The 13,077-nt window shown below is 55.4% G+C and overlaps 1 protein-coding gene and 1 long non-coding RNA gene across 9 annotated transcripts in view; one reads left to right on the top strand and one right to left on the bottom strand.

Annotated features, from left to right (window-relative positions):
• LOC140634874 (zinc finger and BTB domain-containing protein 7C) overlaps window positions 1-13,077 on the top strand; it is a 335,185-nt gene that overhangs the window by 176,841 nt on the left and 145,267 nt on the right. For 6 of the 8 annotated variants that reach the window (XM_072828525.1, XM_072828526.1, XM_072828523.1 and 3 more), the window contains one exon: window positions 12,420-12,481. The gene's annotated coding sequence lies outside the window, so the exon portion shown is untranslated. Of the gene's footprint in view, window positions 1-12,419; window positions 12,482-12,957; window positions 13,065-13,077 lie in introns of all 8 variants that reach the window. The other 2 variants (XM_072828529.1, XM_072828532.1) reach the window with 1 other exon arrangement.
• Window positions 6,854-9,894, bottom strand: LOC140634618 (uncharacterized). The gene is made up of 2 exons (XR_012032028.1): window positions 7,604-9,894; window positions 6,854-7,267 (listed from the first exon to the last, which is right to left on the bottom strand). It is a non-coding gene; the product is annotated as an uncharacterized lncRNA (long non-coding RNA).

The raw sequence follows: 13,077 nt of genomic DNA, 5'->3' as shown, positions 1-13,077 counted from the left end.
TAGGAGATTTGAAAAGTAGGGCTGAGGGACTTTCTCAGTAGGGAACGAGGACAACACCATAGAAACTAGGAGAGGAAAAAAAAAAAGAATATTAGAGGCTCGATCCAGGAGGGCTGCCAGGAGGGGGTTCCAGAAACAGGGAGCAAAGACGCCGTAGGAGAGCAAGCTATCAGGAAGTTACTAGGACAGGCGTGGTCTCGGGTGATGTCCCTCCTTCTCAGAAAACTACACGGGGAAGATCTGGACCATTGACACAGGAGTTAGACCCAGACACGAATGGTGTATGTGGGAGACAAGAGAATGGACGCTGGAAAATGTCCACAGCCGCATTTCCAGGGCTTGTGAAAACGCGAAGCGATGGGCAGGAGGGTATTTGGGGTGCAGATAGCATGAGGGTGGTCACCAGGGGGCTGGGGGGGGCAAGGACAAGGCCGGAGTGCCAGTGACAGTAGTGCTGTGTGGGGAGGGCCCTCCCAGGTTGCTGGCTTTGAGGGTGGAGGCAAGGCCACGAGCTAAGGGACGTGGGCATCCTCGGGAAGCCAGAAAAGACCAGGAGATGGATCCTTGGGGGGAACGCAGCCCTGCCAAGCCCTTGATTTAACCCGGTGAGGCCCGTTTCAGACTTTGGAACTCCAGAACGGGAAGGTCATAAATTCTGTTGTGTCCGGCCACTTCGCTGATGGCGATAGAAGTCCATGTGGTACAGGAGCCGGGAAGAGAGGGACTCAATTAAGAATTCCCAGGTGACGATGGGCAGAAGGCTCAGCTCTGGGCTGGAGGGGGGAACCCCAAGTGGGGTGTTAGGCGCACAGGAAACCATTTTTAACACTGGGGTTGGTAAGTTATGCAAGAGAAGAGCTATTACCAGGTAGGCCCTCCATGCGCACTGTCTGCACAGTCAGGGACTCTGGAGGCACTGGCGACTGATTGACCCAAGGTGGTGGCGTCACTCTGTTGGGAAATGCAGAGACCAGAAACGGGCATTTAGTAGAGGTGGCCCAAGAGCGACAAAGCCTCGGATTCCGTTACAGAGCACTAACTGGTGACGGCCCCAAGCGGGAAATCCAGCAATAGGGGCATGTGGCGTGTGCCAGGAAGTAAAGTGTGTCCCCCACCGCTCAGTTCATAGTTGAAGCCCTAACCACGCTCCCGGCCCCAAGTGAGGCTGTATTGGAGGTAAAGAAGTAATGAAGGTCAAGTGAGGTCACTAGGATGGAGCCCGGGTCCCTTAGGATCAGTGACCTTGTAAGAGGAGATAGCAGAGAGCTCATGCCCCCGTTACTGAGTGAGAAGGCTGCTGGCTGCCCGCAGGCTGGGAAGCAGGGCCACTCACACCATGAACCGAACTGCTCGGCACCCTGATCTTGGACGTCCAGCCTCCAGGGCCCCAGGAACGAAACCTCCATGGTTTAAGCCCGATCTGCGGCATTCTGGTATGGCAGCCCCAGCTGGTGAACGCGGAAAGCGGCGGGTCACTTAGGAACGCGGCAGTGCAGAGCACAAGAGAGCTAAAGCAGTTGGGAGCGGGTCTCTGGGAACCGGGACTCGGTATGGGGAGGCCTGGGAACGGGACCGCTGGTTTTCATGGTTGGCCCTTTATTACTTCTTCTTCTTTTTTTTTTTTTTCAAGCCATGCATAGGCATTAGTTTGATTTTTAAAATCGACGAATTAAAAAACACTAAAGGGGAATGTAAATGAGAAGTCCAGAAGCAGGGTGATCTTCGGAACTCATTGCTTCAAGCCTGCAGTTCCATTTTCCTTGTAGCTCAGCATTGCCCTCGGGCTCATGGTGACGAGATGGCCACAGCAGCGTCAGACCCTACACGCACCCTCCACATCTCTAAAGATGGAGCTTTCTCCCCAAGACGTCCCCAGCGAACATCTACTTGCATCTTGCATCATAGAATGTGTCCAGTCACCATGACCAAGCTGCTGAGCTAAGCTAGTTGACTTAAGCCAACCACAGCTGCCCTTGAAGCACACTGTCAATGGGGGAAGCAGGGAGTAATTTGAGGGGGGAATTGGAATTCTCTTGCCAAGGAGAAGGGGCAAAGAATGGCGAATGACTCCAAATAGGAAATGTCCACTCTCCTCTGGAGAGTACTCCCTCTCCTGTGACTTGTAGGTGCTGCTGACACTTGAGGTTGGCTGGTTGGTGGGTTGGTTGGTTGGTTGGTTGGATGGCATTTAAGTTGAATGTGAACTTTTGCTCTCTATGTGATCCCTGATATAGGGAAGGCTGGATACAGGGAAAAAGACTTTGATGAGGAAGGTTAAAAAGGGGGTGGCATCCCATGCCATGTCAGGGATTTGAGAACATGGAGAATAAAAGGCCGAGGTGGGGGCCGTGGACCCCACCTTCTCGGGGGGGGTGTGCACTACTGTGACTCAGCTGGTCAGGGTCTGAAATCTCAGCCTCAGGAAGATTGGGTGAGTGGGGGATGACTCCTAGACGTTCCCCAGACTCCTGGCCTCTCTCCCCAGCCAGCCTGCCACACGTACCAGAGATGACATCATTAGAAACTCACATTGGTGTGAGGAATTCCCGTGGCCTCTGGGAGGGCAGTGCATTTGGCTATTTATTACCTGTCGCTAAAGCTGTCCAGCTAGTCTGCAGATCCTTCATGGACTGCTGCAGCCAGAGGAAGCGCTGCTGGGGGCAGGGAAAGGTGGGGGGAAGCAGCCGGAACAGAGTTGGGGTGAGGGCCCGGGGCGGGCGGGGGGGGGGGCAGAACGGCCGAGGGTACTTAGTCCCTGGAGGATGAGCCTCCACCTGGGGCTCCTGATAAGGGTCGCTGGCCCAGTGTCTCCATTCTCCCTGACAGACGCCTGCAGCGGGGGGACACTTGGGTAGGGCAGGAAGACGGCTGTCCCAAGTGTCCATCGTGTCTGTGCCTGCAGCTGAGTGGAACACTTTCCTAGAGGCAGCTGGCTTGGTTCCCAAACCTGTTTATGCCCGTGTAACTTGCTATTGTAATTATGCCTTTTAATTAAGTATTATACAAACCAGTCAAATAGCCATAGCAAAAATAAAAAAAGAAAGAAAAAGAAAGAGAAAGAAAGAAAGAAAGAAAGAAAGAAAGAAAGAAAGAAAGGAAAAGAAAGAAAAGAAAGAAAAAAGAAAAGAAAAGAAAAGAAAAGAGAAGAGAAAAGAAAAGAAAAGAAAAGAGAAAAGAAAAGAAAAGAAAAGAGAAAAGAAAGAAAAGAAAAAAGAAAGGAAGAAAAGAAAGTAAAGCTTTGGGAAGATTGGCCGTGTTGCCAGAATGCGGTTGGGTGTTGGGGTGGGTGAAGTCGCTCCAAGAGGTTGGGGAGATATCCCTGAAATCAAGGGAAACTTCGGCACCCGGGCCATTTTGCCAGCATATTTCATTTCTCGTTTGGCTTTGGGGACACTGCATTTGGAAACTGGAGGCAAGGCTGGAGCGGCGTGACCTCGGCGGGAAAGACGTAGGTTCAAGAAAGGGTCTGGCCTTGCACCCACGGTTTGGTGAAGGAAGGTCTGGAGGTCTATGTGGTTAGCTGACCAGTTGGCTCAGGTGCTGGGGCTGCCACTGGGGCTTGGCCGCGGGCTTGGGCTCCTGCAGACTCGCTCCCGCCCCCACCCATCACAGGTGTGCAGGCCCAGGTTACAGGTGGGGCCGAAGGTGCGGAGCTGGCAGGTTGGGTGTAGCCAGGGAAGAGGTCGAGGATGGCTTCAGCCCAGGCCAGTCCCTCTGCCCCCCACGCCCCTGCCAGCCCCAGTGTCTACCTGGGGGCCTGAGCGAGAAGCTTCGGTCCAGCCTCTTCTTTCTGCCACCCCCGCCCACACCCCCACTACTGTCACAGCGGGATGGGGTGATTCCATAGCTGCTGGAGACGCAGGCCTGGATGACGCTGGTGTCAGAAGGTCTTTATGTGTCCTCATGGCTGCATCTGCTGCTGCTCTTCGGACGCACCATGTGCTCCAGCCGGACCTGCTAGCTCGGTGGCCTGATTAAGCGGCACCAATCTCTGTCTCTGTGTCTTTGCCAGGGTTTCCGTGTTTTAGGCTGCCTTTTGCCCCTATGGTCGATGTCCTCCCCATCCTTCAAGCCTCTGCTTACTACTATAGTGTCGCCTCCAGGAAGCCTTCCCTAATTACCCCCTGAACTTACGGAGCACACCATCCTCCTGCACTGTCTTTTTTTTTTTTTTTTTAAGGATTTATTCATTTATTTGAGAGACAATGTGTAGTGGGGAGGGGCAGAGGGAGAGGGAGGGAGAGAATCTCAAGCAAAGAATCTCTGCTGAGCACAGAGCCCGACGTGGGGCTCGATCCTACGATCCTGAGATCAGGACCTTAGCTGAAACCAAGGGTCAGACGCTCAACCGACAGCACCACTCAGGTGTCCCGCTATACTTAGTCTTGACTTGCCTTGTCGTCTTTCTAAGATGGGAGGGATTTTAGGTGGTAAGTGGAGGTTCTCGCCCAGGTTCATTGACCAAGCCACACCTGCCCCCAGCTATGAAAATTGAGTTCTTCTTGGGCCCCATCTGGATTTTTTTTTTTGTCAGGCATTCTTACCCGATGGTCACCACCCTGCAGGATTGCAAAAATGGCACCAGGAACAGTCCTGCAATGGCCATGGAGATTCAGGAGTATTTGCCCTGAAGATGCATTATAAGCTGGCAGGAGAAAATCAAGGAACCCCTGAAGGGCTACAGTAGGAACCCCCTCCAGAGCCCCGGGTGCCCAGCACTACGGGGCAAATTGCAGGAGTTCGGTTCAACTCGGTTCTTCCCAGCAACTAGGTTTCTCTGAGCCCCAGAGGCTGGCTGACCTGCTGGCTGACCTGCTGGGTGGCCTGCTGGGTGACTTGGGCCACCCACTGTCCTTACATCACTGACTGCCCCCTCCCACTCTCAGAAGTGTCCCTGTTGGGACAATAAAATGCGTGACTTCCCTTCCTGATGTTCTGTGTTGGGTGGCAGTGGCCTAGGATAAGGGGCCAGAGCCGGAGGAGAGAGTTTCAGAGGCAGCCTTTTCCCAGGGTGTCCCTTCGGCTGTAAGGGCCCCTGGCCCTCTTCCCAAACACCCCCCACACCACCTGTGCTACATGGGTATCAGTCATTATTGCATGTCGTTTATGTGTAAGTCATCCTCGTGACTGACGCACAGTAGCCGATGCGGTTCAGAAGGAAAAAGTGATGCAAGTCTCTTTTCTGGGGGGGATAGGGGGGTGGAGGTGGGGACGTACCTTTTCCACCTGAGAGGGGACTGGAAATGCCTTTTCTCTGAGAGAAAGGAAAGCCGGCCTTAAGTAATCCTTCGCAGTGGACACCGGATGGACATAGAACTTTCTGGAAAACAGAGCTAGCTAGGGGAAGGAGAGGGGGTTACAGGACGCAGGGCACCGGGTCAGGGCCAGGGGCAAGACCCAAGAGGCAGGACGAGCTGTCGAGGGGAGACCTACCTCCCCACTTGCCATCTGAAGCTCTGAGTGCCCCCGTTACGTGTCTCCCATCATTCCTCACTGGGGTGGCCCCAGCTTTGCTCCCACTGCCCCGATGCTCACCCACTGCCAGCTTCGGCCCCCCCAGCCCCACTTGGCAGCAGACCAGGTGGGCAAGGGCGGGAGGGCTGGTCCCCCGTTGGGTGATTTGCACCCATGTGTGTCCCTTGAGTGCCATCGGCCCGTGGCGTGGCTGCAGGGAGCCCCCCCACCCCCCCGTCGAACCCATGACAACCACCCGGCTTGTCTCACTCCTGCAGGGGAGCAGCTCGGCCGCCAGGCCCAGCCTGTAGGAAGGCCTCACACACGTGCTTTCTTTTCCTCGTGGGAGGGGAACCCTCTTCTGTTTCCAAATACCAACTGTCATTTGCTCTTACAAAGCTGAATCTTTTTTGCCTGCCCACATTGTGACTGAGCATGTCTTCTGCTCTGCCAGCCAGAGGGCAGTGGGAAGGACCCCCTCGGCAGGCACGCTCCCCCTTCTACCCTGGCAGCTGGGCAGGGGGCTGCTGGGGGCCAGGGGGCCGTAGGGGGCTGCCCTCTCTTTCAGCTGCTCCAGGCCCTTCCCTGCTGGCCGACCTTGGTCAGATCTGCTCACCCCAGGAACACTTCCCTGAGGCCAGAAAAAATAAAATGTGCTTGACTGAGTAGCCAGGCTGGGCCGGGCAGCCTGACTAGGGAGATGGGCCCTTCGATCCTTGGACAGTCTCTCCTCCCCTCCCCTGCCTCCTTGGGCCGGACCCCACTGTTGGCTTTGGCTCTCGGCTCAGCCTTCCCTCCTTTGCGGGGTTATTTTAAAAAGGCTAAGGTCACAGAAATTCAGACTTCTAAGGGGTCATCCCCCCAACACAGTGACTGAAGGAAGATTCAGTAGCCTTAGAAGATGCTGTTCCCAGCAACACACACACTGCCCTCCTTTCTCAGAATCAGACCAGCCCAAACCGCTTGCTGCCCAGCTGTGGGGGGGTGGGGTGGGGCTGGACCTCAGTGCTCCCGAAGCACCCCTACGTTGGGTCCCCCGGTGCTGAGGGCTTCACTGTGCTTTGACCTGCCTGCTGCCACTCCAGGCTGCTCAGAGGTGACTCCGTGCACTTGCCACCCCATCTCAGGCCACTTCCAGGTAGAGCAGGGGCTCATGCATCCTGCTAGATGGGGGCTTGGGGCCCAGCAGGCCAGCAAGTGCTAGTCATGCCGGAGGGGAGGCCTCTCAGAGCTCTACCGTCTAGACGTGGCCGGGGGCCCCGTGACTGAACGCAGTGTCTCCCCTGGGGTGTGTTACACGGGCCTGAACTCTGCTGTTTACTGTTCAGCTACTCCTTTGCTGGGGGTTTAAGGAGGCTTATAGTCACACTCTTTCCCCAGAGGGGGAAAGCAAGAGGCATTCAGATGGTTACTATTTAATTCGGCGAATGTTTATGGAGCCTCTATGATATTGGTGTTGGAGGTCGGGGATGCAGGAGAAGCCCAGGAGGAGTCTGGCTGGCGGGGAGGCTGGAGGAAGGCTGGAAGGGTGGAAGGCACACAAGGCTGTGTGTTCCAGAAGGATCAATGAAGGCCGAGTCACTGCCCAGTAGCCAGAGGTGTCCGGGTTGCAGGGGGTCTTGGTCCTGTTGGCCTCCCCACTCAGCCTCCCCACATCGCCTCTGACGTCTCAGCTGGACACCGGACGCAGTTGTGCTTCACCCTGGGAGGACTGGTGTGGATGGGCTGGGGCACCACTGGATGCCCAGTGGGGCTTCGTGGTGCCCCGTAGACCCAAGGGCTCTGAGTATTTTGTGTTTTGGTGAGGTTGATCCTAAAAAAAAAAAAAATAATATACTTGATCATTTTTTTAGAGGTGTTTTAGGTTTTTAGGAAAATTAAGCAGAAAACAGAAAGTTCCCATCGGCCCCCTAACCTCGCCCTCCTCCCAGCCTCCCATTAGTAACCTGTCCCAATCGTGTGTATACATTTGTTGCAGCTGATGAGCCGATATTGCCACGTCATTATTGACTAAAGTGCATAATTTATAGGAGAATTTACCCCTCCTCGTACAGTTTTATGAATTTTGAGAATGTACAGTGGCATGTATCTACTGCTGTGGTGTCGTGCAGAATAGCGTCACTGCCTAAAAATCCCCTGGTCCACCTACTTGTTCATCTTCTCTTCCCCTGGTGACCACCGGTCTTACTGTCTCCAGACACTGTAGCGCCGGCAATGTGTGGTGTGTCAGCCTCTCCCGATTGTCTCCATCTTCATGGAGCTGACGTGCCAGGGGAACTCTGGTCCCCGAGCTCACCTGAGAACACACAGGTGCCAGGCCCTGTGCCTGTCGTGTTCCCTCCATTTTCTCACTTAATTCTCACTTCACCCTCGTGAAGTAGGAAACAGGCCCCTTATCCTGGCCTGTGTTGCTGGGGAAAATCGGAGGCAGAGAGAGGTTAAGTCGCTTGCAAAAGGTGGCACCACAGCGTCAGCCTTGCCCCAAACCATGACATGTGGTAGCCTCCTGAGAGCCGCAGGGCCCGGCAACAGGGACTGTGCTCTTTCTGTCCCCAGTGGCACCTCCTGTGTGGCCTCTGCCCCTCCCTGGGAGGCTCACAACCCAAGGCAAGGAGGCAGAGCTGATCACTCAAGTGTCATCGAGGGGGCGGAGAAGGCAATGTGCCTGTGCTAGCCACCGTGCAGGCCACACATGCTCGCCCAGGGGCTGCCGTGGGGGCTCACGGTGAGCAGGACCCCGCCGGAGCCTACATTCGCACCTTGGAGGGTGCATGTCTGCAGGCCCCAGCCTGGGAGTCTAGGCACCCGGGTCCTGGTTCTGATTTTATCTTTGGCATGACTTGCTTGGGGTAAATCATCTCCCTGGCTGTGCATTGAGGGATTGATAGGGCTCCTCCAAGCATGGACGTTCTGCTTTTTCAAAAAGCCAATAAAGACCCTCAGGAGAACAACATCAGTTTGTGTTGTGTGCTGACTGTAAGTGCTGTGGCAGCTCCTAGAAAACAAAGATTAGTGCAGACAAAATATAATAATAATTTGCACTGGTTCTCAAGGCAGCGTCTCCGCAGCCCTTCTGATGGAGGAAGGGCGCTTCTCCATGAGCAGAGGGGCCATGGGAGGTCAAGGCCATGTCTGCAGTCAACTCTGGCCTATACCTGGGCTGGGGTTTGCCCCTCTGGGGTATCCAGGGCCACCGTGGCCTGACATCCCAGGCTTTGGTTCATTTGGGGCATAAACTGCACAGCCCCCAAACCATGCTGTCTGCTGGCCGATCCCTTCGGGGTGACGTCGTGCAAGCCGAATTTCACACTAGACTCACAGGCCGTGCAGAAATGATTGGGAAGGGCCTCCGCGTCCGAGGGCTCGGTTTGAGCGGTGCCTCTGAGAAGGTCACGCAGCTTCTCTCTGCCTCCAACTTCCCAGCTCCCAACCATCCTGGAGGGAGTCTGCAGGCAGGAGATGCCTTTTCACGTCTGCATCCCCCCGGGGGCAGCAAAGAGCCCCGGGGATACAGCAGGTGCTCAGTAAATGCATCGAGGCTATCCTGCCTGCCCGACGAGCAAGTGGGAAAATACTCTTTCAATAAGAACGCATCACCCAAATATTAGTTGATATTAACTAATCCTGATGTTGATGTTTGTATTAGGATTGGGCTGTGAGTTCCACGGCCCTGATTCATACCCAGTCTCCTTGCTGCTGCTCAAGCCGCCGGGGGTCTGGAGGTGGGAGCTGGGTGATGTGCGCATCCCGCCTTCCGGGGGGCAGAAGGGAGGTGAGGCGGCAGGGGGCAGGCCCGTGGGCCTGTGCAGTCTGGTCGGGGGCCCACCGTCTGTCCCCGTGACAGCAGGCTGGAGGCAGAGCCCGCCACTCCGTGAATGCTGCTTGCCCCGCGCCTCGGGAGAACCAGCGGCATCTGCCTGCGGGGGCCTGGCTCCTGACAGATCGCACCAGCCAGGCCGGGCAGACAGAGCCCAGATGCTACCCCTTGGCCCATTCCCAGCCATTCCTGGAGATTCGAGAAAACAAGTCATTAGTCTGGAGCGTCCCTTAATGATCTAATGAGCGAGAACCAGGTAGCCGGGTTGTCGGGGTTTTGAGAGAGCCTCCAGGTCAGGATCTGAGAAGCCACCTGAGATCCTTAGAAGGCTCCTGTCCTGGCTGCGGAGCACTACCTGGAGGGGCAGGGGAGTCCCACACCTGGGAGGATGGGAGGGCTGGAGAGGGGACTTAACCGTTAGCTTGGAAACTTGCTAACATCACATGCTTACCTCATATCATAAATTTCTTTTTTTTTAAATTTTAAGTTGGAAGGAGCTTAGCGATCACTCCTCTTACAGGTGCCGAGATGCAGGCTCTGAGAAAGGCAGAGGCTTGTCCAGAGCTCTCATTCATGGGCCTCCTCTTGCCTCAGGAGCCTGGATTTTACCCCCTTTTTTTAGCTCAGAACACTGTTTTTTGAGCTTTTCAAGCACATTCCAAGAAAAAAACAAAAAACAAAAAAAAAAAAAAAAGAAAAACAAATTCAGGACACTGAAAAAAAACCAATCCACACTATTCACTTTCACTTGGAGAAGCTGTTTGCTCTAATGACCTTTCCAAATTAATGCATTCTGTAAATCTCCGTCGTTTATTGTGCACCGCGAGTTCCACCTCTAACTGACCTGAGGCATCTGTCGCTCCCGGGCTCAGCGACCCACTGCTTTGCTTCCCTCCACCGAGGTCAGGTTCCCTGAGGAGGGGAGCGGGCAGCGCTCCCTCCCGGAGCCAGGAAGGAATGGCCCCTTGGACGCTCAGCCCTGAGCTACAGTCTTGGTGACAATCCCCGCAAGACTTCGGGACATGAACTCAAGTCCCTGCACCACGTTTGGCTGCGGTCTGCAGCATTCAGAGGAGGCGGAGGGCGTGATGACGGCGGGGGGGGGGGGGGGGGGCAGGGGCCGGCTCAGAGGCAGCACAGGGCAGAGGGAAGAGTGTCACCTGGGCAGAGGCTCCTGGAGCAGGAAGCAGGCAGAGGACGTGAGGGGCGGGGCTGGTGGGCAGGCAAGGCCACGTTCCGGGGGGCGGGCAGTGTTGCCTGGACTTGAGGATGCGGGAGCAAGAAAATCCTACTGGTGGTGCTCAGCTCCCTCCAATGGACCCTGCGCCATGCCAGCTCCCATGCGGACGAGCCTTGGTTCCCTTCCCGGAGTCACCCTGTCCAGGACTTCCCTGCCTGGAGTCACCCTGTCCCGGGGTTCCCTGCCTGGAGTCACCCTGTCCGGGGGTTCTCCTGGGCCCGGTGGTGGCCTCCCTGCTGAGCTTATGAATGACGAAGGCCGTGTTGACCTCCAAGGTGAAGATGGACAAAGGTCTTGTACAAAGACTGCACGTGTTGGACTGACTACCGGAGTGTGTGTGTTGGGGGTGGGGGGTGTTTCTAAAATTCGTAGTGAAATCTAGATCACAAAGGCGACCATGCCGACTGTTCTCAGGTGTACGGCATTCGGCTGTTACGTGTATTCACACTGCTGTGTGACCAAATGCCGCCTCCCCGCAGTCCTTGGTGATCCCTACTCTATGATGATGTCAGAGTAAGTGGAGTCACACGGTGCTTGTCTTTGTGGTGCCTGGCTTATGTCACTTGGCGTGACACTCTCAAGGTTTATCCGTGTCATAGCACATGCCAGATTTTCTTCCTTTTCACGGCTGCATGATATGCCGCCACACGCGGAGACCACATTTTGCTTATCCATTCGTCCGTCAGCTGACACCCGGGGTGCTTGCACGTCGTCTGGTGAGTCACACTCCCGTGAACGTGGCTGCGCGAGGGTCTAAGTCCCTCATGGGAGTGTGTGGAGCTTTTTAAAAAGGAGCTTCGGGTTTTCAAGTGATTGGGGCCGATCTCCGGGCCATCGCGGCCGTGGCGCCACAGAGAGCAGCTCAGCCTGCCAGGTCCCCTGTGCTGAGACTCTGTGCCTGGAGCGCGGCTCTCCGTCCCTGTCTGCCAGGGACCCACACAGACGCCGCGTGTCAGCGGCTTCAGGCCCCTCTGCCTTCGTGTCTCATCCTGAAATCCATCAGTCGTGTTGAATTTGCCCCTCACCGAGGTGGCAAGTGCTTTGTGCTCTTGCTTGGTAGGTCCTCTCCCCCGCCTCCTAAGATGTATTTAGCCACGACTGTAGAAGCCAAGGGACATCACTCATGCCCCGTCCTCCCTTCTTGTCCTCTCCCCTCCCCTCCAGCACCCTCCCCAAACCCGCATGTATCTGCAGAAGAGCTAAAGGGCATCCTGTCTTGAAGCATCACTACCTCTGGGCATTAATTGCCTCTACAGATCCCAAACTCACTTAAAGTGCATTAAAGTGGTGACACACTCAGGCAGAAAGGCAGGGGAATTCACAGTTCAGGTTGGCATTGTCATTAACTCAAGTCCTCCGTGTCAGCTCGCTCCCGCACCGAACGTCCCGCCTGGCCTTACAGTCAACCTCCACGATGCATTTTCTGGCCTTTGTTGGTGTGTGTCAGCTCTTGAACATTATTTAAATGTATTTTGGGGCCCGTGCATGCAATTACCATTGTGTTATTATTCAGAGCCAGATTGTTAAGATTCAAGCAGCTGTACAAGGAGATGCCCTGTGCTGTGAGGTCCAATTTAGGAGGGCCTTCCGAGCTGGCGCACGGGGTTGCTAGGCAACCCCATGCTACAGAAGAGGAGGCCTCACTCCGGAGTGGGAAGAAGCCCAGCGCCTTCAGGGAATTGGAGGCAGTGGTCAATCGGAGGCTGGCATGGCGCCGCGGAGGGGGAGGGAGGCATGTGGGGCGCCAGGGGCGCCCACCCAGCCAGCACACTGTGTTCCTGGGAGGGGAGAGGGCCGTGGGGAGTAAGGAGGAGAGAGGGTGCAGGAGCCCGAGGTCAGCCAGCAAACTGCCAGAGGATACCAGAGCAGATGCTAATATGCTTCTCCATCCCTTTCTTCTCTTTGCAGGAAATGAGCAGGTTTGCAGGGAAACTGCTGGCCTGAAATTTAAGAGGAAGGCATCACTGCTGGTGAGTATGAATTTCGCTTGTTTAGGTCTGTGGTTTGACACTGTTCCTGGGAGTGGGCGGGTTTCCCTGTTTTGGGGAAAGGAGCATGACCTTGATGGCATCGGTTCTGGAAGGTGTGTCTGGCTGGGTGGGGCTGGTCTCAGGAATGTAAGGGCTCGTTGGCGTGGAAGGTGGATGGTTGGAACCCAGGCTCTGCCCTCCCGCCACCAGTGCAGGAAAGAGAGTCACTCCCTTGGGGTCGGTTGGTTGGTGTTTTGGGGGAAAGCGAGACTCTTGGGTGGGCAGGGTAAGCACAGGATGCGCGTTGTTTTGCCCTGGAGCCACAAACAACCAGTTTGTGCAATTCCGAGTTCACTGCTAGGTGGGCCCTACTTAGAACTGTGAATTCTCCTACAGGCCAGTTACCAGTGTGTTAAAGGAAGAGCAGTCATACAACCCAATCCGTTCCTCCAGCTGAGATTGTTTCTAATCGCCAGGTGCCTGGAACTGGCTGGAGGCTCTGAGAGGCAACAAGAAAGACAGCAGCCTAGGCTCTATTTCAGAAGCACTTTCAATCCAGTGTAGGAGGAGAAGAGGCCTACAGGTGACATTATTAA

This window comes from Canis lupus, chromosome 6 (genome assembly GCF_048164855.1).
Source record: "Canis lupus baileyi chromosome 6, mCanLup2.hap1, whole genome shotgun sequence".
NCBI classification, from domain to species: Eukaryota; Metazoa; Chordata; class Mammalia; order Carnivora; family Canidae; genus Canis; species Canis lupus.
Note: the sequence above shows the minus strand (reverse complement) of the source record. Positions and strands in the feature narration are given on the sequence as shown.